General features: G+C 41.2%; 1 long non-coding RNA gene across 1 annotated transcript in view; it reads left to right on the forward strand.

The window, feature by feature from the left end:
- The first annotated feature begins 8836 nt into the window (after positions 1-8836).
- LOC146797479 (uncharacterized) overlaps positions 8837-26324 on the forward strand; it is an 84823-nt gene continuing 67335 nt past the window's right edge. The window contains exons 1-2 of the long non-coding RNA XR_014968991.1: positions 8837-8919; positions 15966-16063. This is a non-coding gene — a long non-coding RNA (uncharacterized LOC146797479). The remainder of the gene's footprint in view (positions 8920-15965; positions 16064-26324) is intronic.

A 26324-nucleotide genomic window follows, 5' to 3' on the forward strand; every position in this document is an offset into this window, starting at 1 on the left:
CATTTGATAGTACACTTCACTTATAGGCATTGTTATCTGTTTAACATTGAGACGACTAGATACTTACGTACAGAACCGACCTTTGGCCCTTCCCCTCACCCCATCTACAGCAGACGTATGAAAAGTCCTAAACCCATTCAGGTGGTGCACTTCCTTAGACCATGTTTCTTGGAAACAGATTATCTTAAATTTTGTAATGAAGTCCTACCACATAGGGTCATTCAACTTGGAGTGTATACCAGACATATTCCATGACACAATGTTACAATATACTTGACAGCTAATAATAGGTACAGCATTAACTGTGGCTATTTTCTGCCTGGTGTCCCTGCTATAGTATTGCTAACATGTTTTGTGTCTAATTGTACCAGGTGTTCGTTTGGGGCGTCCAGGTTCAAGTTAATGCTGCTTAAATCTCTATCCTTCAGGTTCCTTAAGACAGGAAAGGGCAGGCTTTTATCTCTCTCTATATGGGCCGAGGCGGGATTACTGTTCTGTGGACTGACATAGCTGCTCCTTTCATCATAAAGGTCAACATTAAGAGAGGTATGGGCAAGGAATCCCGTGGGCAGTCAGTCTATCACTTTGAGTGGATTCAGAATGTCAAAACGATTACTCACGGGGAGCCTATTTCCTAAGTGATTCACCTCCACAGGTCTAGGGGGTTGGTAAAAAAAAGCCCAGTGGTAGTATGTTTATATCCTGCGCGTTAACGAACCGATTGCCACCCTTATCGAGGATTTTCTGGACTAAAAACGGTGAGCTAAAGGTTAACACTACACAGTCCCCCCTAGGGTTTTATCTGAGTTGCCCAGCCACCCTATTCTCCTGGCCATTTCAAATTCAGAGACTAGAATATCATTAATCCCAGTCCTAGAGCTTAAGAAATGCAATGACTCGTTCCTTAAGGTGGATCAATGCTCATAGGCATTGTGTGAAAGCGATGGAATATTTGCCAGGACAACCATTTAAGGGGTTGCCTCTGGCGGCAAATGTAGATTTTGTGTTGGGTTGATAAAGTTACCACTATCGCAATTCTGATGCTCTAAAGAATTTGAACCAATCCCTCCAACCCCTGTGGAAGCTGTGGAAGCTGGCACCTCTGGCGCATTAGGGTCAGCTCTGCTTTGCGAATGGCCATGGGGGTTTGCTGGATCTGATGCAGGGGGCCCAGACCGAGTAGGGGGTTTAGCTGAACTGGGGGTGGATTCAGTGTTAGACAAAGTAGTTGAATCGGTGGTTAGGTTATGGGTCTGCCCATTGGTAGAGCTAGTTCCAGCTTGATCCACCCTCTTGTCCGTCTCCCTATTACAGATACTGTCCACTCCTCTGTTTTGACAAGGGGCCGTATGCACTGTCATTCTGTTAGTGACAAGTTGCTCCAGTTTTGCAAGTCTAGATTCCACAAGAGTGATTTTTTGCAGTAATGGATCTAATAATACTGACACCAGAGTCTCTAATCTTCTCCAGTAGTCCTCCTTGTTTCTGCATTCAGGTATCCTCTCCATTGCAGTATGTACAGCAGATGCGGAGGGCCCTTTATCCTGAGCCCTGTCTTTAGTAGTGGATCTGAGCTTCCTCCCAGCTGATTTCGAGTTGGGTTTAGGGTATTTCTGAGGCCCTCGCCCTTTCCTTTTTTTCGATTGGGGTTCATTGACGGTTTCAGGGCTTAAAATAGTTTTCCATCCTCTAGTAATATCAATGAGCCTATCAGGTCCGTTTTCCAAATCTGCAGGATATGGGGAGACTTTTTCTATTTCTGACTCTGAGTGTTGTGTCAGGCTAATTCAGGGGGGAGGGCGATTCATGACTATTTGGGGCAGACAACTCTGCGGGGACAGGTCTTGACTGTGAGGGCAGGGGCTCCAAGGATAGTCTGCGTTCGGTCAGTTGTATGTCGTGGATAAGTGCAGATTCAGCCCTCAATAAAAAGGTGTCAAGTGTCCCAGCGACGCCCTGTCCTGCACCCAATTTGTGTTTATTCATGATGACGACACCAGTACAATAATGTGTGGGAGGCAAATAGAAAGTGATAGCTCACCACAGTATTGTTGACAGTCCTGGAAACAAAGAATTTATGGGGTTGGCCCAGCACGGTCTCATTCGGTCTAAGACGGGCGCAGATGGGCCCACCCTGGCCCCCTCTTAAGTGCCTCCTGGCACGTGTGAAGCGGTACACGGCGTGCGCGCCGCTAGCGCTGCTGGGGGGTGTAGTTCCAGGTTCGCAGGCTCGTGGATGCGGCAACGGTGGTGGAGACAGCAAGCCACCCGCGTGCTGAGACAAAGTGGCAGGTAAGTATCAGGCAATCAGCAGTCAGCAAACTATCGGGCTATTATTTGCTGTCAATGATAATAAAAGTGCTAATGGCACCTGCAACATATCTACATGTAATTTATTTGGGGAAACTTATCATACCCTCCTATTTATGTTTTTTTTTAATGAATAACTTTTGGTAGTATTTATAATAGATATAATTTGTTAGAAGCTGTTATTAATTAAATGAAATATGTAAGCTTATTATTTATATTTCTACATCATTTTCATTAAAAAAAAAATCACTTATAACCTTTTTCCTGTCATATCTACATTTGGAAATGCAGTGACAGGTGATGTTGTGGTTACTATGATGAACTGACCCCGATGTAGGGACCTGAAAATGTAGTGATGGCAATGTAGCAAGGAGCACTTAGTAAACTGTCATGTGTTGTTGCATTTGAAGAAGCAAATTGAACCCTGTTCTTTGAAATCCTGGAACCACTTGTGATCTATAATTTGACTGCCAAGAAGGTAGGCTGATTCCCAGCCTCGCCCCTTGGATCCACAGATCACAGAGATTTCAGTGCAAACACGTTGAAAAATGCAAACTGAAGCCATTTCACAGATATGTGTTCACTCCAGACATACAGCATAACCACATGGTCAACTATGCCAAAGGTACTGAGAGCTCCAAACATTAGTCAACAGGTACCTCTTTCATCTAGTATGTGCATTGCATTATCCACTTCCTGAGGACTACCCCGAACGAGGGATGTGCCAAATTTGTATGCACATAAATAGTGCTGCAACGCAAGTGACTGCTGTAGTTAAATTACTACATATTGCAGCAAAGAGCAGGCCTTTAGTTTTAGGACCTTTATTGAAATAAGTTTTAAAAGATCAATAATGATTTAGCATTGAGTGTGTTTTAAATTATAACTTGATCCGAAAAAGCAGGATTTCACTAAAGGCTAACTAATGGAGCAATTGTCAGGAAGGCATTTTCCCATCCCCTATGTTGGCAAATTACCATAGGCAAAGATATTGGTTTTCGCAGGTGGAAACAAGTCAATAACTGTGAGTTGTGAAGCAGCAAGTCCTGAACAGAGGGAGCAGACTGGTGTTGCAGAAGAGTCACAACGTATTTAGACTCGTTTCTGAATATTAATGTCGGGAGACTGATTAGATTTGTATATGATGTGATGTTAGTGGCACATGAATCACAATTACAATGGATTGCTTCTGAACCTGGTAGGTCAATACATACAACCAGTGCCCAGTGCATGGGGGGTGTTGTTTGATTTCATGACAGACAACTATATGGTTTATTCAAGCTGCTTTGGTTGAATGTTTAAAGGTCACACTTTTGTCTTCTCTTGGATATGTGTTTGTTGTGTTACAGTGAGAAGTGCTATTGTGAGCGGGGTTGGGCAAACAATTTATTCAAAAATCAAAATTTGCTCTTTTTTTGTTCTGCATAAAGAGCAGAATTAAATTCCCAAATCTACCAAATACACCCAGCTGCAGACAGGCGAAAACGCTGAATTTTAAAAGTTTGTATTAAGGCTGCTATCGCCTCCTTGAACTGTAAAACAGATTCCAGTAAATTGCTGCTAAATGCTAAATTCTACTTGGCTAATAATAGCCAATCAGACGGTTCTAACGCAGGGACTGATTGTTATTGGTTGCAGGGCTGGCAAATCAGATTGCTCTGCTTGTCAGAAAACTTATTTTTTAAAGAGCATCTCATAAGAAGGATGGACCTACAACTATGTAAGAAAAAAGTAGCAAGAATTTATGTACTCCTACAGTTGAAGTGCTGCACACTGCTCCAAAGTGTGTGACTGGAATTTTAAAACCAGTAATAGACTAAAGGAATTGGAAGAACCCAAATAAATCCTATTAGTGGTAGACCATGAGCAGTTAAATGCCTTTTAGAAGGAGGCTCTCCCTAAATGTTACAAGAACTGAGCGAATGCCAAGTGTCTATTTCTTGGAATTCTTAGAATTCTTAGTATTGCTGGAAAGGAGAAATGTTCCCCGTCCAATTATATTTCTCCCTATTGGATCCCTCCTTGGGAATTGTTACAAAAGGGTGATCCCATAGAAGGGAAACAAGCCCTACATACCAGGAATTTCTTTTGAGGGGGGAGTGACCACCCTGGCAATGAACTAGTGCTCCACCCTCCACTAGGCAAAACAGAAGAAGAAAGGAGTGGATGCGGCCTACCCTGACATAGGCTTCCACACAAATGGGGCAATACAATTGGTGTGCCCTCTGGGAGGCAGATTCTGAGGTTTGCGCTGACTGACCACCAGAGAATTTAAAATAAGCAAAAAAGAGGTGAGGGTGGCCCACACTGGCATTGGGTGCGCCTCCACTCTGGACAGTGAACATACAGTCTTTATGTCTAGATTTACCTGGGTGGGGGAAAAGCCCAGGCCCCAAATCCAATGGTGAAAAACAGCTGGCTTTGATGGGAATAATTGGATTTGTCCATTTTGGGATGTTTCCTGTCATATAAGTGGGGTACAATGTTCATCAGGACAAGTGTGGAATTACTGTGTGGTAGAAAATTTGTGGTTCCCTGCAGATTCCAAAACTTTCCCTCCCAGAAATGTGAGGGAAATATGTGTTTTTAGCCAAAGTTTGAGGTTTGCAAGTGCTTCTGGGTGAAAAAAAGCATGCAAGTAACAAAACACTCGGTTCCATTGGGTGTTTCATTTTCAGAAATATCTGAGTTTAGTAGGTTTCCCTGGGTGGCAGCTGAGCCCAGGCACAAAAATACCACAGCTGCAACCACTGCAAACAATGGTCGATTTTCAGTGGAAAAATTGATCTGTCTATGTTGTGGTTTGGGGGCTTTCCTCTTGTAGGAGCTGAACCCACCCACACAAAAGGGGAACTGTTTGTATCAAAACAAGTGTGGGAACGCTGGGTGGTAGAAAATGTCTGAATACCCACAGGTTTCTGAAACTTTCCCGGAAAGGAATGTGAGGAAACTATGTGTTTTTAGCCAAAGTATGAGGTTTGCAAGGACTTTTGGGTAAAACAAACGTCATGAGATCCATGTAAGTCCCACCACCCTAGACTCCCCTGGGTATCTAGTTTTCAGAATGTCTGTGCTTGTTAGGTTTCCATGGGTGTTGGAGGAACAAGCACCCAAATTCATTTGCTACCCACATTGAAATAGCGTTAATATGACTGGGTAAAATATGAAGTCTCGAGGAACTGTTTTGTATTGCGGTCACTAAGCCCACCCACACAAGTGGGGCATTGTCTTTTTTTGGGAGACGTGTGGGAATATAGAATTGTAGAACATTTGACATTACCTAATGGATTTCTTTGGATTTTTGGCTTCCAAATGTTGAGCATTAGGGGTATGAAAAAGTAGAGGGATCCATGCACAGCACACGACCCTGGACTCCTTCAGGTGTCTAGTCTACAGAAATGTCTTGGTTTGTTAGTTTTACTGGCATATCTACTGAGCTATGGCGCCAATTTCTTAACTGTCCACATTATACAAAATTGTTGATTTGGGTGTGTAAAATCTGATGGCTCCAGATTCTGTTATGAGGTGGTTTGAGTGCTAAGCCCAATCACATAAGTGGGTACAGCTTTTATCAGGAGACATGTGGGAACACAGAATAATGGTACATTTGTTATTACAATTTCGATTGCTCTGCATTTTTGTCTTCCAAATGTACGTCAATGTGCATGAAAGAAGACTTTTTTTCAAAATGCCCTCTAAATCATATGACAGTATGGGTATCCCCAAACTCAGAGGTATACGAACAACCACTGTTCTTAAATGCAGTATCTTGTGCACATTTCAGAAATACATAAATTTCGTTCATACTCATTTTTCTTTCATTATAATTTATCATTGGAATTTCTGTATGGTAGGTGCACAATGAAAAAAATCATTATCAATTGCAGCTCACTTGTTTGCTCTGGGTATCTCATTTTTTGTGGTGAACCTACACTCCATATATATTCTCGTAACCAGAAGGGTCTGTCAGACATAATGGTATGATGCGTTTGTAAATCTACCATAATAACAAAACAAATTACAGATGAATATGTTATTTTATTTATTTCAACGATTAGTTTCTTTGTGAAAACCATGATGGCTTCCACACACATGAGCCCCTGATGAATACAGAACATTGTCTACTTTTCAGAAATGTATAGCTTTTACCCATGTGTTTTACAACTATTTCCACAACAAAATGCAAGTAGGTTGAAGCCACAAACATTAGGAAAAATTAAGTATTTCTTAGAAAAATGCCAAAACTATAGTAAAAAGTGTTTTGTTAATGCAGCTGTCAATGAAAATCTGGGAAGATGGTGATCTTAGCACAGCAAAACCTTTATTGATGCCGTTTATATCAAATAAATTACACTTTCTTGCACAACACTTTTTCCCCATTTTTCTAAAAAAGCAAAATGGAGACATACGTTGGCTATTTTCTTGATTCCCTCTCAGGGAATCTGCAAATCTTGGTACCTTTAGAATCCTCAGCATGTTGGAAAATGAGGACACAGATTTGGTGGTGATACCTTGCTTGAAAAATAGTTATGAAGGCATATGCGCAAATAAACTCAAATAACAAAATAATATCTCAACACTGGGATTGGACAAGCCTCAGCAGGTAAGGGGTTAAAGTTAAAAATGATAATATACTTCAAAATTAATAGTTTTACTTATTAATGTAAATAATCTATCTATCTATCTATCTATCTATCTATCTATCTATCTATCTATCTATCTATCTATCTATCTATCTATCTATCTATCTATCTATCTATCTGTCTGTCTGTCTGTCTGTCTATCTATCTATCTATCTATCTATCTATCTATCTATCTATCTATCTATCTATCTATCTATCTATCTATCTATCTATCTATCTATCTATCTATCTATCTATCTATCTATTTAAACAATAATTGAAATATTAAAATTAACAAACATACTTAACACAAACATATATCAAAAGTATTTAAAAAATCTAATTAATACACAACCTATAAAAATAAAGATTAAATAACAAAAATAAAATACAATTTAAAAAATAACAATCGAAATAAACAATAGTAGAGAAAGTATGCTTTGAAGGAATCACATTTACAATTCTAACTCCAATGAAAGTAAAATCAGGGAAAGTAGTGGACTTTGGATGAGTTAGATTTACTATTCCTACTCCAACCTAAGCGACAATAGGGAAAGTGTTTGACTGGTAGGAGTAACATTTACTATTCCCACTGCAATCTAACTAATAGGAGGGAAAGTGTTCGACTTTAGAGGGGTTAGATTTACTATTATCACTCCAATGTAAGCAACAGTTGTGAAAGTGTTGGAGTTTGGGTGGGTTCGATGTACAATTCCTATTCCAATCTTAGCAATAGTAGGGAAAGTGCTGAACTTTGAAGGGGCTGCATTTACTATCCCCACTCCAAATGTAAGCGAAAGCAAGTAAAATGTTGGACTTTGGAGGGGTTAGATGTACCATTCCAATTCCTAATCTTATTTTTTAATATAACTTATTTTATTGGCTTTTCAGAAAGAAAAAACAAAAACATACACATACAGTAATACAGTGGTCAAATAAATGAATGTACAGGCGGAGCATTACCGTGTCCTGGAAAGTTGGGATACAGAAAAGAGGGGTGGGAAAGACTGTGCAGGTCATACATCCTTGGTTTTGGAATCCCCTTTTGTTCCATTATTGATCATATGCATATATAACATAATGAAGATTATAAGTGTCAGAACCACCATGCACTTTTACCTGTAGAAGCGTGCCGGTTTGTTTTGCAGAGACGCTATGGACCAAACTTCCTGCACCCTACCTGAATAACCTGATTTTTCAGACAAAACTTAAGGCTACACGATAGGGTTCAGGGAAGAGGGCCGGAATCTTGGACGCTTGAGGATGAATCTGTTGTTGAACTGCAAAGCAACAAGACTTATTACCTCCTTAATACTTGACTGACTTCTACTCACTTTCTAATGTACCACATTACGTAATTTAGTAGGAAGACTTTTACTCAACTCCCTACCTGTGACTTTTCATTTGGGGATTCAGCGTCCGGCTTTTGAGGTGATGATGGGAATTCAGGTGCACAGGAATGCAGAAGAGAAGATTTTCTTATCCTCTCTTTGCTAGAATGGAAAATAACGTTTTTTATTAAAACCTTTACTAATTTGTTTATTCTAGACTGTATATGCAATTACTAGCCTTTGATTTGTACACTCACTTGGAACTGAAATCCTGGAATAGATCACCACTAAAAGAGAAATCACACAAAAAAGAAAACAACAACATTCTACATCATTATATGCCGTGATGCAAGTAGTCTGTTTACATCTATTAACACCAATTGTTTGTATTGCTTAATAATGTTCTCCAAAGTTCCTTCAGCCTTTAACTAAAGTCCAAAAGTTCCAAAAATTGTTTGTTCTCGAGTATTCTCGTGTTAGAAGATACTCTTTCTTGCGATGGATGCCTGAATAAACAAATGAGTACTTAGCTTTCTTTTTTCTGTCTTTCCTTTGCAGGTTCAACTGGAAACCTCTGTGTTGCTGAATACGTCGGAAGAAGAAATGAAGCCGGGGCCGAGTCGAGATACCATCAGGAAGAGCGTCCCTGGAAACAGGTAAGTGCCGCGACTTCACGGAAGGCTAAGCACCTTCCAGAAGTCAGGTGTGGCATTAAATAGTAAAGCCACACCCAGGATGGCCACCACGCTGCTGTACGTCTAATGTAACACGGCGTGCTGCGAGTTTTCAGAGTATTTGTTGTACCTGGAAACCAGCCACGGCACAATCCTGGAGAGCTCTGATTTCCCAATTTCCCTTCTTTCTGCTTTGCCACTTGTTTCTTGACCAGAGCACTAAATCTGATTATGAAATAAAAACAATGCCAAATTAAACGTGCCAAAATAAACGTTCCTAAAAAGTTAACAGTTGCATAGCATAGGATCACAGTTTAGGATACAATAAGGTCCTATTTTCATAATAAGTACAGAAGCACAGGTATACATTGCACTCTCACACTCACAAGGTCGTGCTGGGTGCACGGGACGGGGTGGGTTTTAATGTCTTAAATACCCTGCACTTTTGCAGTGGATTCCCTGTACATCAGGGATTCATGACAGTACTATCCTCTCAAAATCCCCCCATAACACCTCAGGAATGGGTTTGGGTTTGTTTGGATATCATGTATGAAATGCTTTTACTAAACGTGGGGCATTTGTTAGATTTGCAAGTGGTTCCCATGACCTTTCTTCTGGCCCGTAACCCTTCCAGTCTACCAAATAAAATAATTTTCCATGAACTCTTTTGGAATCCAGTACAGCCTTAACTTCAAACTCAGGTACCCCTTCTACATTGACAGAAGGGGTGGTGTTTTCAGTCGAGTTTTCTGATTGTATGGTTTAAGTAGAGATACATGGAACACTGGATGGAATCGATAGATTGAAGGAAGCTTTAATCTAACATTCACAGGATTGATGATCTTGTTAATGAAAAAAGGTCCTATGAATCGGGGGCAAAACTTTCTGGCAGATTTTATTCGTAAATTGTGTTTGGATAACCAAACTTTGTCGCCAATCGCATAAAGTACCTGAGAGATCTGCTGTTTCTTTTTGACTTTCCTTGGCTTTAGCTAGATGAAACTGTGCTAATTGTTGAATTGACATTCACTTAGTAACTTAGTCAGTTATTGTTAGAACTATTAGAGAGGAGGGTAACTCACTGGGGATGGCCCTGGGGTGGAATTCATATGAACAGAAGAACGGTGACATATCAATAGAAGTATGATCTACATTATTGTAAGCAAATTCCAAAGCCCATAAAATGTCAGACCATTCTTAATCACAGGTTGCTAATGTACATCATAAAAATTGTTCAATGGTTTGCTTTGTACGTTCTGTTAAGCCATCTGTCTGATGGTGATAACTAGAGGAGGTGAGCACTTCCATGTTCAAAGATTTACTCCAATTTTGCCAGAAATGGGAAATAAATTGAGGACCTCTGTGTGAAATAATACCGGATGGAATTCCATGTAAACGAATAATGTCTTGAAGGAACACATTGGCTGTTTCCATAGCAGACGGGACTTTCTTTAAAGGAATTAAATGAGCCATTCGTGTGAAATGATCTACCACAGTTAGAATGGTAGTGAAACCAGTTTTGGTTCGTGGGAGTTCGAATATAAAATATAAAGATACAGTGAGCCAGGGCTGAGGAGGAATAGGTAGGGGATTTAATAATCTGCTAGGAGCCTTATGCGAGGTTTTGTTTTGAATAAAAATGGCAGAAGTATCGATAAAATGTTGGACATCCTGAAACATGCAAGGCCACCAGAAATGTCTTTTCATCAACTGATAAGTTTTAGTTACACCAGGATGCGCATATATAGTAATATCATGATGAAAGTGTAATGCCTACTCTTGTAAAGCTTTAATTGGTACAAAAACCTGGTCATTCATCATCAATAAGTTGTTTTTCATTTTAAGTAATGAATACATACTTTGCCATATGGGTAACGGTTTTGTAGACATTTCTTGTTGTATTTTTTCCAATAAATCATCACTGATAAGACTAGCCTGAAAACAGTGTGTAGGTAAAATCTCCTCACTTTCTTGCCCTTGTGAACACAAATCTTCTTGGGTGCCAATGCGTGATAAAGCATCTGCTTTATTGTTTTCTTTTCCTGGGCGATAGGTAATCACAAAGTTATAATCGGTAAAAAACATAGTCGACTGGACGGAGGCCCTGGCCTCCCCACGCGGGGCGGCTATTGCTATGAGCCTTCGACTCATCCAGTTTAAATACCTCCATATGGTATATTTTACTAGAGTCAGACTGTACAGGGCTGGTCTGGTGGCATCCCCGAAATGCCTCCGCTGCTTGCATGAAGAGGGTACTCTGCTGCATACTATATGGGATTGCTCTGCGCTAACTAGGTTTTGGCGGGGTGTACTGGCATGCCTCTCAGAGGTTCTGGGTTGGGATCTCCCTCGGTCTCCTAAATTAGTGCTCCTGCATGTTATGGATGATATAGGGGGCAACGTCTACAAGCGCCACCTGATGCTCCTGGGCTTTACCCTTGCCAAGCACGACATTGCAAGGGCTTGGAAGGCGACGGCCGCACCCTCCGTCTCAGTGTGGAAGGCAGGACTGGATTTCTGTATGGGCCTTGAGGCCCCCATTTTTATAGCACGGGGCTGCCCGCGTAAACATGATAAAATCTGGAAGCGCTGGGCGAGTTACAGGGGATTGGAATTGGAGCCCATTCCAGCGCAGGGATTGTGTGGGTTGTAGTCTTCTCCTCCCTTGTCTTGGGGGGACCTGTATCATATGTGTACCGGGCGGCATGGTGTCTCTTGGACATTTTTCATAGCGAGGGTAGAACTGTAGCTCCGATCATACTTGCTGATATTGCTGGGTTGACTGTGCGATGGGGTGTGGGGTGGGGGGTGTTATCTGTTTTTTTGTTTAATTTTGTTGTATTTTATATGCATGTCACTTCATTATTCCTTTTTTGTTATTACATGAGAAAACTGTCAAAGTCAGGATATTGTTCATTGATGCTACGGAAGCCTCTGGGTTACAGAGCTCTGCTGTATGTGCATTTGACAAACAAAGTTTGTTTAAAAAAAAAAACACATAGTCCATCTAAGCTGGCGAGCAGAAAGAGCTTTTACGGATCGCAAAGTTTGAAGATTACGATGATCCGTGTAAATGGTGATAGGATGCCTAGCCCCTAGCAGGTAATGGCGCCATTCTTCAAATACAGCTTTTCTAGCTAATAATTCTCTGACCGCTATTGCGTAGTTCTGTTCTGTGGGAGATAGTTTCCTTGAATAATAGGATATAGGGTGCATTTGTCCAGTATATTTGTGTCTTTGGGATAAAATGCCACCCAGAGCGAATTGGGAAGTGTCTGCCTCAATAATGGCTAGGCGGGCTGGATCGGGATGCATTAAAATGGAGGCTGAAGTGAACTGGTTCTTAATTTCTTGGAAGGCCTCTTCGGCAGCTTCATTCCATTCAAATTTCACACCTTTTCGTAATAGCTTAGTAATAGGTGTTATATTCTGGGAAAAGTTACGTATGAAACGTCGGTAAAAATTAGCAAACCCAAGAAAACTTTGAATTTGCTTTACAGAAGAAGGGCTTGGCCAGTTGAGTACAGCTTAAGTTTTCTTGGGATCCATTTCAATGCCAGTGGGACTAATAACATAGCCAAGAAAATCAACTTTAGAAGTATGGAGCATACTTTTCTCCAATTTAACACACAAAGAATTTTGCAGTAGCTGCTGAAGAATGGCGCGCACCTGCTGTACATGTTCAGTTTTATTTTTTTAATAATAAGGATGTCGTCAATATAAACCACACAACAAATGTCTAAAAAAAATCTCTCAAGACTTCATTTCTAAAAAACTGAAATGCTGCTGGAGCATTGCAGAGTCCGAAAGGAATGACTTGATATTAGTATAATCCAAATTTCGTGTGGAAAGCTGTTTTCCATTCATCACCCTCACAGACTCATACAAGATGGTAAGCTCCACGCAGGTCGAGTTTGGTATAAATGCTGGTATCCCTAATTTGGTCTAATAATGTCGGAATCAATGGAAGTGGTTAATGATTTTTTACGGTGACATTATAAAGTGCGTGGTAGTCAATACCCGTGCGCAACTCCCCCCCCCTTTCTTCAGTATGAAAAATGAAGGGGAGGAGACAGGGGACTTGGAATGTCTAATGAACCCATTAGCAAGGTACTCAGATCAAGGTAATTTCGTAGATGTTCATTTTCTCCCTCAGTTAGAGCGTATATGCGACTGCATTGTAAAGTTGCTCCAGGCACAAGAACTATTCGGCAGTTGTAATCCCTGTGGGGAGGTAAGGTGTTTACCTTCTTTTTATCAAATACGTCTAAAGGATCAGAATATTCTTGTGAAACACCTTCAAGTAGTAATACTGTCTTGGATTTTTGGGGAAAATCATATCCCTGTACTAATAACTCCTGGACTTTCTGTTGAAAACATTTGTTGTGACAATGAGAAGAGTTGAACAATATAATTTTCTTTAACCAATCAATCTTGGGGTTATGTGAAACCAACCATGGAATTCCTAGAATAAGGCAAAATTGAGGGGCGTCGATAACATCAAATTGGTTTTTTTCCTGATGGTCGGTGGAACAAGTCATGATTAATTGCTTTGAGTGGTGTTGAATTAACCCTGATGTAAGTTATTTTCCATCCACTGCTCTGACTATCTCTGGTCTGATCTTAGGAAGAATCTTTACACCCAACTCTTGTACTAACTGTGTGTCGATAAAATTACCCGTGGCCCCTGAGTCAATTAACGCATCTAAGGACCACAACTGTGCTCTTTCCACTAAGGAAGTTAGAGTAATTTGGAGACTAAGGTGACAAAAAGGATCTTTGGGAGCTGCTGAGGACAAACTAGAAGGAGTACTCGACAAATCAACCTCTTCTTTTATCGAGTTTATCAGTTTTCCGACTGTTGAACTAAGACTACTTCGGTTGTTTTTGGTTTTGCTTTATTGGGACAAGTAGGACATTCTTTAACGAAGTGTCCGGTCTTACCACAATAAAGACACTGGTTCATTTTTCTCCGCTTCTCTTTCTCTTCTTTAGAAAGAGGACCTCCTAGAGTTCCTATTTGCATAGGTTCTCCCATATCGACTTTAGGAGCTGATTCACTCTTGATATTTGTTTTGTCGTTAAATAATAACATTTTATGATCCAACTTATTGCGTTCCCCTTTTCTTTCTGTTAAGCGATGATTTAATTTTACAACTAGATCAATAAATTTGCTATAATCTTTTAGTGGGTCTAGAATTTCAGTTATCATATATTTTAGCTCGTCCCGTACCCCTCTGTAAAACACACATTTCTCTTCAGGCCATTCAGCCTCAAATGACTAATCTATTGAACGTTGAAATGTAATGGAGTAGATCAGAAGACCCTTGTCTTAAATTCATTAACTCATTGTCTGCTGACTGTACAAAGACATGATTGGCGAATAATTTTTTCATGGTTTCTTTAAACCTCCTAAAGTCATATAATAAAGGGTCATCGTGTTCCACTAAAGGAACTGACCACGAGGCGGCGTCCCTTCCGAATAGGATAAAATAAAAGCTATTTTAGATGAGTCGTCTGGGAAGGTGGTAGGTTTAGCTATAAAATATAAATGACATTGGTTTAAGAAAATAGTAAATTTGTTACTATCGCCATGGAATTGTTCAAGGGGGTGCTAGAGGAACAGATAGTGGGGTTACAACCTGAATTTGCGCAGGGGCTGAGGCACCATGAACAGTTTGTGACATGGGTTGAAAAGTGGGCGGTTTAAGAAGGGGTTTTTATGGTGAGGGAAAATTCCAAGATGTTCTGTCCTGCATATTACTGTCCCGCATATTTTGCTGCAAAGCAGACAGATCCCTTCGCAATGCCGCATTTTCAGACTTAATGTCTGCTAAAATTGCGGCAATATCCTACAACGAAATTTGCTGAGTTGGATCCATAACGCCTGGCCAAAACCTATCCTTGTGGGCTTAGACTTCTGTCAGAACCACCATGCACTCTTACCTGTAGAAGAGTGTCGGTTTGTTTTGCAGAGACGTTATGGACCAATCTTCCAGCACCCTACCTGAATAACCTGAATTTTCAGACAAAAAGTAAGGCTACACAATAGGGTTCTGGGAGGAGGGCCGGAATCCTGGACGCTTGAGGATGAATCTGTTGTCAACCTGCGAAGCAACAAGACTTATTACCTTCGTAATATTTGACTGACTTCTACTCACTTTCTAATGTATTACATTACGTAATTTAGTTGGAATACTTTTACTCAAGTCCCTACCTGCAACTTTTCATTTGGGGATTCAGCGTCTTGATTTTGAGGTGATGATGGGATTTCAGGTGCCCAGGAATGCAGAAAAGAAGATTTTCTTTTAATCTTTTTGCTAAAATGGAAAATAAAGTTTTTATTAAAACCTATCCTAATTTGTGTATTCTAGACACTATGCACAATTACTAGCCTTTGATTTGTACACTCACTTGCAACTGAAATCCTGGAATAGATCACCACTAAAAGAGAAATCACAAAAAAGAAAACAACAATATCAGCCGCGGTCAGTAGTAGGAGTAACTGCAGGGCGGTGACGTGGGGAGGAGGAGGGGCAGGGTGGGGGGTAGTAAACTATGGATTACGGAGGTTTACAGGTAAGTTAACATATAAATTAATAAACAAATTTCGTTGCGCGCACTGCATCGCATTTGGGGATGCAGTGCACTCAACGTAATTCGTTTTATTAATTTATATGTTAATTTACCTGTAAACCTCCGTAATCCATAGTTTACTACCCCCCACCCTGCCCCTCTTCCTCCCCACGTCACCGCCCTGCAGTTACTCCTACTACCGACCGCGGCTGAACAATATTCTACATAATTATATGCCGTGAGGCAATTAGTCTGTTTACATCTATTAACACCAATTGTTTGTATTGCTTTATAATATTCTCCAAAGTTCCTTCAGCCTTTAACTAAAGTCCAAAACTTCCAAAAATTGTTTGTTTTAGAGCCTTCCCGCATTAGAAGATACTCTTTCTTGCGATAGGCGCCAGAATAACAAATGAGTACTTTGCTTTCTTTTTTCTGTCTTTCCTTTGCAGGTTCAACTGGAAACCTCCGTGTTGCTGAATGCGTCGGAAGAAGAAACGAAGCCGGGGCCGAGTCGAGATAACATCAGGAAAAGAGTCCATGGAAACGGGTAAGTGCCGCGACTTCACGGAAGGCTAAGCACCTTCCAGAAGTCGGGTGTGACATTAAATAGTAATGCCACACCCAAGATGGCCGCCACGCTGCTGTACGTCTAACGTAACGCGGCATGCGGCGAGTTTTCAGAGTATTTGTTGTACCGGGAAACCAGCCACGGCACAGTCCTGGAGAGCTCTGATTTCCTGATTTCCCTTCATTCTGCTTTGCCACTTGTTTCTTGACCAGAGCACCAAATCCGATTATGAAATAAAAACAATGGCAAAATAAACATGCCAAAATAAACGTTCCTAAAAAGTTAACAGTTGCATAGCATACAATCACAGTTTAGGATACAATAAGGTCCTATTTACATAATAAGTACGTAAGCACAGATACACATTGCACTCTCACACTCTAAAGGTCGTGCTGGGTGCACGGGACAGGGGTGGGTTTTAATGTCTTAAATATCCTGAGCTTTGCAGTGGATTCCCTGTACATCAGGGATTCATGACAATAAGTTGAATAAACACCATTATACATTTTATGTATAGATTCAGAACAGTAAGCGTATAGAACTGAGTTTTCTGAACAGATGCTGTTAGCATTATGAGGATTGATTATGCAGTGGAACATTCAGATATACCATGGTATTAACGTGGAAGGGATCCAGAGAATTTGATTAGCTTGCACTGGGGAGAATAAAACTTCAGCAATCGGTTAGAAATGATGAATAGGTGAAATCCAGGGGTGTGTGTCAGATTTGAGTAAATGAATGATTAAGTTCCCAAGTGTGAGAGGAAATCTTTTAGAGACGAGTTAGAACTCACCCCCTGCTTCTGATTTCACGGAGGTTCGTAGATGAAGTAGTTGACATCCAGTGACATCCAAATCGGTCTACGAGAGGGGCGCCATGGGGAGAGCTGTAGTGCGACAATGTCAGCTCCTCTCAGGAAGGTGATCCATTCTTGCCACATTCGGAATGATATTGTCTTGTGGGCCTAGAAGTATGGATGAGAATTCTTTGGTAGGGACAATGTTGAAGGTGCATTTAATGCAGTCAAAATGTTTGTTCCAGTAAGTTTGGAGGATAGGACAATCGACTAGCATGTGAGATAGGTTGCCTTTGTGCTGTTCCCAATTCCAGCAGTTGAATTTTGGGTAAGACTGACTTTGAACAGCCTATAAGGTGTCCAGTACTTTCTATTAATAATCATATTTTTTGTCTGGGAGAGGACTGGTGATATTTTATTTAAGAAAGGGTTTTTTTAATGTTTCCCCAGTCGAAAGAAGTGTTACTTGTGTTTTGATTCTGATTCTGATTTTAGTTGTTTTTGGGAGAGATTCTTACTTTGATTAGGCAGGAAGAGCTTGTATATGCTTGAGACCATTTGTCCTGCTTCAGATAGGCGTCCTAGTAAGGTAAGTCAAAGAACTGGTGCAACAAATGATTTTCTCGTAATCTGCACTTTTAATTGTAAGAACTTATAAAAGTATAGATTGTTTAGATTGAATCGAGTCTGTAATGAAGAGAACAGTAGTGGGGAGTCCCTTCATAAATGTCTTTAATTAGGTTGATGCCATTATTAGCCCAGTCAGGCCAAAAGATTGGAAGACCATCGATTTTTGACTTTAGGGTTATTCCATATGGAGGCTAGGTTTGAGTTCTGTAGTTTCACCTGTGACTGGGTGTCTAGGCAAAGAAGGGCGTTCTTTGTGTTTTGTATTATATTCCCGGAAGGCAGGAGATGGGATGAGTGCATAGGTGAGAGAGCTGCAAGAGTAATATCCTTAATGAGAGATTTTTCGATTGCCACCCATGGAGATTCATATGTGGGATTATTAATAAACCAACTAGCACCTTGATTACATAGGTAAACTGTTTGGTAGGTCTGGAAGATAGGTAGGCCAAGGCCTCCTTTGTCTTTGGGTAGTTTGAGTTTTTTTCAGTGATATCCTAGGTTCCATCCCTTGCCATAGGAAGTTACTAAAAGACTTAACTATCTTATTTAAGAAATCTTCCGAAAGTGTCACAGGAAGCATGATAATGAGATAGTTAACTAGCGGTGTGATCATAATTTTCAAGGTTTCTGCTCTGCCCCACCATGAGAGAAATGTGGGGGACCACCCTTCGAGTAGAGAACTAATTTTGCTAAGAAGTATTTTTTCATTAATATGAAGGGTAGTAATTAGTTTGTTAATACATTCTAGACCTAAGTACTTGAAATAGCCCTGTTGCCAAGCTAATCCTGATGTGTCTAGTATATCTTTGTTACCTTGTTGAGTGAGAAGTTCAACTTTAGATTTATCTTTATTGAGGGAATACCCTGAAACCTCGGAGAATTGTTGGATTGATGACATTAGAGATGGAATGGTCGAAGGGGCATTTTAGGTAATGAGAAGGTCATCATCAGCGTAAGCTGCTAATTTGATTGTGGTGTGGCCAAATGTGACACCTGTGATGTCTTGGTTCTCTCTTATATACTGGAGGAAGGGTTCCAATGCCAAGAGAAATAGCGGTGGTGAAAGAGTGCAGCTTTGCCTGGTGGCATGTTTTAGGTTGAACAAGGAGGAAACAATGCCTCCAGCTCTGACCTTGGTGCATGGTTTGTGGTATAGGGCCATAATCATCCGAATAAGGTTATCACCTAAATTGAATCTCCAATCGACTTAATCAAATGCTTTTCCAGCGTGTAATGAGATCGCTACTGTGGGGGAATGAACTAATTTTGCTTTTTCTATAGCGTGACGTAGTCTTGTATTGTCACTAGACAATCTGGGGTCGATTCCGATCCTGGAGAAATATTCCCCGTACGAATCGTATCCGGATTTTTTTACATACGAATCGTACAAGTCCCGTACAAACTGGCAAGTACGATTTGTATGTAAAAAACACCATACGAATCGCATTGGGAATATACCCCGACACTTCCTCAGGTCGGAAAACGTGTCCGACACATCCCCGGAAGTTTTTACGTACGACTCGTTAAACCGACGTCCGAACGCGCGAGTACGATCCGTCCCGTCCGTCCGAATCCACAACCGTATGGTAAAAACACCGTACGGAGCGGACCTCCACCATGGAGACGTCCAAACATGTGCCCGCATACGCGCCGAACACCCCCCCATGTCCGCGCCGTACCCCCCATCCCCCCGGCATGTCTGCGACGTCCCCCCAGCCCCCCGTATGTCCGCGATGTCCCCCCAGCCCCCCGTATGTCCACGACGTCCCCCCAGCCCCCGTATGTCCGCGATGTCCCCCCAGCCCCTCGTATGTCCGCGACGTCCCCCCAGCCCCCCTGTATGTCCGCGACGTCCCACAGCCCCCCGTATGTCCGCGACGTCCCCCCAGCCCCCCGTATGTCTGCGCCGTACCCCCACCCCCCGTATGTGCGGTGCGGACCCCCACCCCACCCCCTGTATGTACGGTGCGGACCCCCAGCGCTATGCGCTGGGGTACGCACCATACATACGGGGGGTGGGGGTCCGCACCGTACATACGGGGGGGCTGGGGGTACGGCGCGGACATACGGGAGGGCTGGGGGGACGGCGCGGACATACGGGGGGCTGGGGATACGGCGCGGACATACGGGGGGGCTGGGGGGATGGCGCGGATATACGGGGGGCTGGGGGTACGGTGCAGACATACGGGGGGGCTGGGGGTACGGCGCGGACATATGGGGGGTTGGGGGGGTGTCCGGCACGTACCGGGCCCCCTTTTCCTCACGCTTCGCGGCGTACTTAGCTTTACCAGCACTTTTCGTGTGCTGTAAAAATATAGCCGTCCGGAGTGCTGTCGGAACGAATCGTACTTGCTGGTACGTAAAAAGCTGCCTAGCTCCGTCCGCATGTCGCGTACGTGCCGTCCCGGATCACATTTGTATGTGTTTTTGTGTCGGTCGGTGTTTTGTACGAATCGTATGGAAATGGTGTTTCCGTACGAATCATACTTGCATGTTTGTATGGTGTTTTTACCGGGTACGAGTCGGATGGAGAAAACGCTCCGACCGACGGTTCGTACCCGGTTTTTCCAGGATCGGAATCGACCCCTCTGTGTTTTAGGAAGCCTACCTGTGAGGGATGTATGAGTTTGGATATGTGTTGTTGTATGCATTTAGAAAGAATTGATGCATAGATCTTACAGTAAAGGTTTATCAATGATGTTGGTCTGTAGTTCTTCGCTAGCAGAGGGTCTTTCCTTTCTTTAGGTAACACCGTTATGACGGCTTCAGATGGGGTACCTGTTATCCGTCCAGTTTTTGTAAAGTGAGTGTATAATCTCAAGAGTGGATCTATTAAGGATGAAGAGAGCATCTTGAAGAATTTGGCATTGTAACCGTCAGGGCCTGGTGCCTTATCGATTTTAAGATTTTTGATTGGGTCTATGATTTCATCTTCGGTAATCGGTCCATTGATGGAAAGTTTTTCCTCCTCTGTAGGTGAGGGAAGACTAACACCATTTAGGTCCTTTTTATAGTTTGAATGGTTAACTTCAGTATTCTCTTCGTATATGTTTTGGTAAAAGTCTTTGAAAATGTCAGCTATTTTATCGGGGTTTGTGGTAATCTTCCCTTCCTTGTCCTTCATAGCATTAATGGCATATTTTTGAAGTTCGAATTTAAGGTATGAAGCTGGGGCTTTACCTGCTTTGTTTGACTCACATAGATTAATGGTCTTCTGTTTGTTCACCCAGATTCCCACATGATTACTAATAATTTTGTTATACTCGTATTTCCTATTTCAAATTTTGTTAAGTATATTATTGTCTTTGCTAGTGGTATGAATTTTTTCCAAGACCAAGATTTCTTTTTCTAACTCTGAGAGTTTTGAATTGACTTCCTTTTTCATTTTTTACCTTATTTTGAGAAACTCCCCCCTTAATGTTGCTTTTAAGGCTTCCCACCTTTTAAGGGCCAAAGACTAATTTTCTTTATTTTCATTGAGGCAGTTTTGGATACATTCTTTATTGGCCTGTATGTTGCTTTGTGCAGATAAGATCTCATCATTAAATCGCTAGAGTGGTTGTTCTTTATTTGGTGTGGGGTCAGTAATGGCTAGGGTGATACAGGAGTGATCCAATATCTCTCTTGGTTCTATTGTGGTTTGGTCGATATTACACAAGGCGTTACCTGATATCAGACTGTAGTCTATACGAGAGCAAGATTTATTTGGGAAAGAGTAGAAGATGTTGTCCCTTTCTGAGGGTTTCTGGATCCTCCAAGCATCAACCAGGTTAAATTTTGAGCATAGTTTCTTGAGTGCCTTGTGGGATTTGTTTGGGTGGGACGGGAACTGAGAGTTTTTGTCTAATTGGGGATCTAGAGGTAGGTTGAAGTCACCTGCTAGTATCATCTTGGCAGTGTTTGGTATTTTTTCTAGTTGTGTGTAAAGATCATCCCAGAATGGTGGGTCATCTTTAGTGGGTGCATATATGTTAACCACAAAGAATTCAGTGTTATCCTTTGATAGCTTTGTGATGATCCACCTCCCTTGTGTATCAGAAAGACTTGATACTAAGTTGATTCTGGATTTTTTGGATTAATGTAAGAACTTCATTTTTCCTACCCAAAGCTGCTGAGCAGGCTGAGGCCGAGATCTGATGGTTCCTAATATTTAGGGCTTGTGTAGCATCAAGTTTGGTCTCCTGTAGAAGATTCACATTTCCTTTTTGTTTGTTTAAGTAGTCAAATATCTGTATTTTCTTAATGGGATGGTTGATCCCTTTCACATGTATGGACACTATTTTAATGGTTTGGTTTATACCATCGCTTTATTCCTGACTTCACCTGTTTGGGGAATATCACTTGTCTATGGCTAAGAGGGCTCAGTGAGATAACAGCTGTAATAGGAGCTATAATGTGTTTCTTTCCTCAGGGTGGATCACCGAGAAATAAAATATAAGGTGCATAAATCAAAAGGTAAGTAAGCCAAAAAACAGTACAGTGAGAGCAGTAAAAACTCGAAACCCTGTAGACCCCCCGCCACCCTCCACCCCCCAACATAGCTAATGGGCATGGTGATAGGAGGAAGAACTGCTCCTCCAGAGATACAAACTATGAAACTTTGAATGCAATAGAGTACAACATATGGACGTTTATAGGCGTTCACCTGAGAGCTTACTTGCTGCCTTGTAAAAGCAGTAACATGTAAAGCATGTAAAATTAAGATGTGAGCATCAAGATTACTCCTGAATGTAGGTAATTTGAAGGTGGATATGGCAGGAGAGCTGCGATATATGAGTGTCACTTTGTTGATGGAGGGTAAATAAAGGGTGAGTGTTTGATGTAAGCATATGGTAACTATGGAATGTACTAGTATTTGACTATGTTTAATTAGATGTTTGAGCATTCTCGTGTGTACAGGATAGCATCGTATGTCGCCTGACCCTTTAGAGGGTTCTTACCGTGTCTGACTGATCTTTCTCAAGTACAACATTACACTTACACATCCCTGAAACACATTTTTGAAACAGAGTCTAGGAGTGAGTATTTGTGCAGTAGATCTCTGTTATTTGGAATGTCCTCGTGATTTAACAACTGTTTGTCAGGGGGTTAGTCTTGTATTAGGATTGTTGACTGGATCCAGCACCTTGGTGTCTGAAGTTTGAGGTGTCCATCATAGCTTCTTCTTTGTCTTCAAGACATTTCTTAAGGGTCATTTGGTTGCTGAATACGTGTGAGTTACCTTGTGCTGTAATTTGATATTTGACAGGACCTATGAATGAACCATTGATGTTTAAGGCTTTCATCTTTGTTCGGAGAGGTACTAAGCCCTTGCGAGTTTCCACTGTAGTTTTCGAGTAATCTTGCGACATAAAGATTTTATTGTTCTTCCAAAGGATATGGTTGTGTTTTCACATGTAGGACAAAATGAGTTTGACGTGTTGATATCTTAAGAGCTTGCAAACAATGGGCCGAAGTGACTTTTGATGTTGAAGTATCCTCGCTGGGACTCTGTGTGGCCTGTCAAATTCAAGGCTTTTGTCGAATTTTATGTTAGTTGTTTGGTTGAACCACTTTTCTAGGAAGAGAATGTAGGAATCTGCTGAGTCCTCTTTTCCTTCAGGCATCCTGAGGATGTGTAGATTGCCACGTCTATTTCTGTCCTACAACTCTGCGAGTTCTCTAGAGATCGAGCGGGATGCGGCGTTGAGTGCTTGAATAGATTTCTTTGTTGTGGTGTCACTAGAGTGCTAATCCTACTCTCTGCTTCCACGATTCTGTTGTTGGTTTCCCTGATGTCTTGACATATTACAGAGATTTTGTTTTGCATGATATTTGTGTTTGTTTTGGTGGAATTGGCCAAGTCGTGGACATCTGAAAGTTTTTTGAGAATCATATCCATTGTCGCATTGATGTTTTGTTGGTCTTCACTGGGGATTCCAGGTTGGGAGGGTCTGCTTTCACCCTCTTCAGAGATTGTTTGGACTCCTTTTCTGCCATTTTCACACGTAAGGTGGATCATGTAGAAAATTTGCGATGAGGAACCACTGTTACGATGAAGTATTAGTTCTATGTTGTCAGATAAGAGACGTTTGCACAGAACGAAGATTAAGTAGTCCCAGCCTGTGGAGGTTGATGAGGTGGTGATAGTAGGCTGCGTGTCCTATTTGATTAGTTAGTTCTCACTGATTTTTGTCTGTCCAGGCGTAAATCTTTGGATTGATCAGCGCTGGCCAACACTGAGCTGTACTTTATTATGGCCAGAAAGGGTTGCTACAACGTAGTTCACCGTGTTATCCATGCTTCCCAAAACATTTTATACCTTGTTGGGTGCCATTTTGGTGATGTCTGGGGCAAAATCAGCTTCTCATGCATGCAGCCTTCATGCATGTAGCCCTGAGCATAAGTGCAGTGCGATCCTTCTTATACAATGTGAGGGAAGCAGTTTCTCCAACAGATCAGCAGATTTTCCAACCGTGAGTTGAAAATGGAATGATAGGCTGGTAATATGCTATATTCGGTCTCTGTTCAGATGGAAGTGACTCACCATTTTAGGATCAGGCATGCACGGTCAGGCATGCAGTCAGGACATGCTGATTGATAGTTCTAACTTGTTCTTTTTTTGTGTACTCAAGGAGAAGCTTGTAGTCTGTGTTTGTGGACGCCTAATTGCCAATAAAAGATTCTGCTGCCATCATCAGTGGAAGGAATGTGTCCTTGATCCGTTGCGTACTACTGAGCCATTTGCCATCTTAAGGTCAGGCTTGCAGGGGAAGGTAGGCAGGCAGGCAGGCAGGCAGACTTTGCTGGTTTGAACAGGCCCTGAATCATTAATAAGTTGGTAAGTGCTTACTTTCTCTTTGCATGGGAGAGCCTGGAATCGTGGATGCCCGATCGCTGAGCCAGTAACAAACGTTGGTGTGCCTTGATATCCCACTCAAATATCCCACAAGGCACTTCATTACCTTGCAGGGATGATCCCAACAATGATCGGAGTGCTCCGTTTTGAAGTGAGTTAATCCGGGGTAATTATTTCTTTGACTGGTTTGGCTTATGATCGCGGTCATTATTACAAGGAGTGTAACACAGATAGGGCGCGTATTACCGGGCCGTTCGCCATCTTAAGGTCAGGCAAACTCGCTCCGGCAAGCGGACAGACATTGTTGGATAAACAGGCCCAAGAGCATAAAATTACTGGTAAGTGCTTACTTGTTCTTTGAAGGTGGATAGCCTGGATCTGTGGAAGCCTTACCACTAAATCAACAATGATCGTTGGTGTGTATTAATGTCCTGCATGTAAATCAAGTATCTCACATAGCCCCCTTGCATCGCTGATTGTACCAATGACCGGAGTACTCCATTTTGAGGTGAGTTTGGGCATATCTATTTCTTGACATTGATCCGCAGTCTTAATCAGCCCGCATTGGAGTCAGGGTCGCTTTAACAGGTCACAGAATAAATCTTGGGTAATTAGCCGGTATGATGTGTGGACGCCATTTTCTGGTCAGACTTTGCATGTGGTCGTTGGGTCAGATCGCGCTATAGTTCGCTGCTGCTTTTTCAAGAAATGTAAATTCGGTAGCGGACCATTTGAGACCATTAGAAACTGCTGCTCAGGTCTCCCTTCTTGCATGATACCCGTAAGCCCCGTCATTTTCTCTGCCACGTGAGTCAGTGGAGGTCTGGGCTCGTTCCTTCCACGTACCGACTGTAAAATCCAGGCAGTAGAGGATTTTTCTTGGTGTCCCCTGAGTCTCGAAACGATCACAATTCAAAGGCCACTTTTCTTTGTCCTGATACTCTATTTTATCCTTCGATAATCGGATGTGTTTGTCTCTCCGAAGCGGAGCTGTGGGCTCACACCGCCTTCTTCCTCGCGCCTCAAACCACGCCCCCCCTAATCTTATTTTTAAAAACATAAGAAAATAAAGGTATTTACAATAAAAATATATTAATTACCAATAAATTAAATTAAATTGAAAAAAACTAAAAATGTCCTCCAAAAACAAATAAAACATCATTTAAAATATAATAATAGATATTGTAACAATGAAATTAAATTAATGATGAAATAAAATATTAAACATTAAAACAAATAATAAATATAAAACTCTTTCAAAATTATATAATTAAATAAACTGATCAAGTAGTTATATTTAATTTAAAACCAACAAATAATGAAAATAATAAATGTATAATTAATTAAATAAATTACATAACTTCCAATTAATAAATTAAGTAACAAACAACATTCATTAGAATATATATATTATTGCATTTGAAGTAAAATCCCATCTTAATACCCTGCATATTCAACAATCCGCTACTAAATTAAAATTGACTTAATTACCAATTAACATTTACTTAAATACCAAATTTAAAATGCACAGTAAAAAAATCTTAAAATACTTCACAACTAATCAGTAAATTTATTTATATAATTAATTATCAACTAAATATTTAATTACCATAACAATTAATTACAAATACAAAAACAGTCATTTATCTTTTAAGTAACCTCCAACCCAAACTCCTACTAAACCAGCAACATGATTTTTGTAAAATTACTAATTAAATAAAAAGAAAATACATGTCACATTTAATATTACCACGTATACCGAAAAATCTTAAAATTTTTTCATTGATCTTTTGGCAGAATACGCCAGCCTGAAGTGACAATACAGGGGTGAGTAGGAAAGCAGCATACTGACTCACCAGCAGGAGAACATGCAGCCCTGTTGGAAATGGGAGGCTTTGCCTAGGAAAAAGTAACACATTGTAAGGAGTGGGAATTACAAAAGTGAGCAGCAGTGCCAGGAAGCAAGGCTGTCATGG

The sequence above is a fragment of the Triturus cristatus genome, chromosome 9, assembly GCF_964204655.1.
Source record: "Triturus cristatus chromosome 9, aTriCri1.1, whole genome shotgun sequence".
In the NCBI taxonomy this organism is placed as follows: Eukaryota; Metazoa; Chordata; class Amphibia; order Caudata; family Salamandridae; genus Triturus; species Triturus cristatus.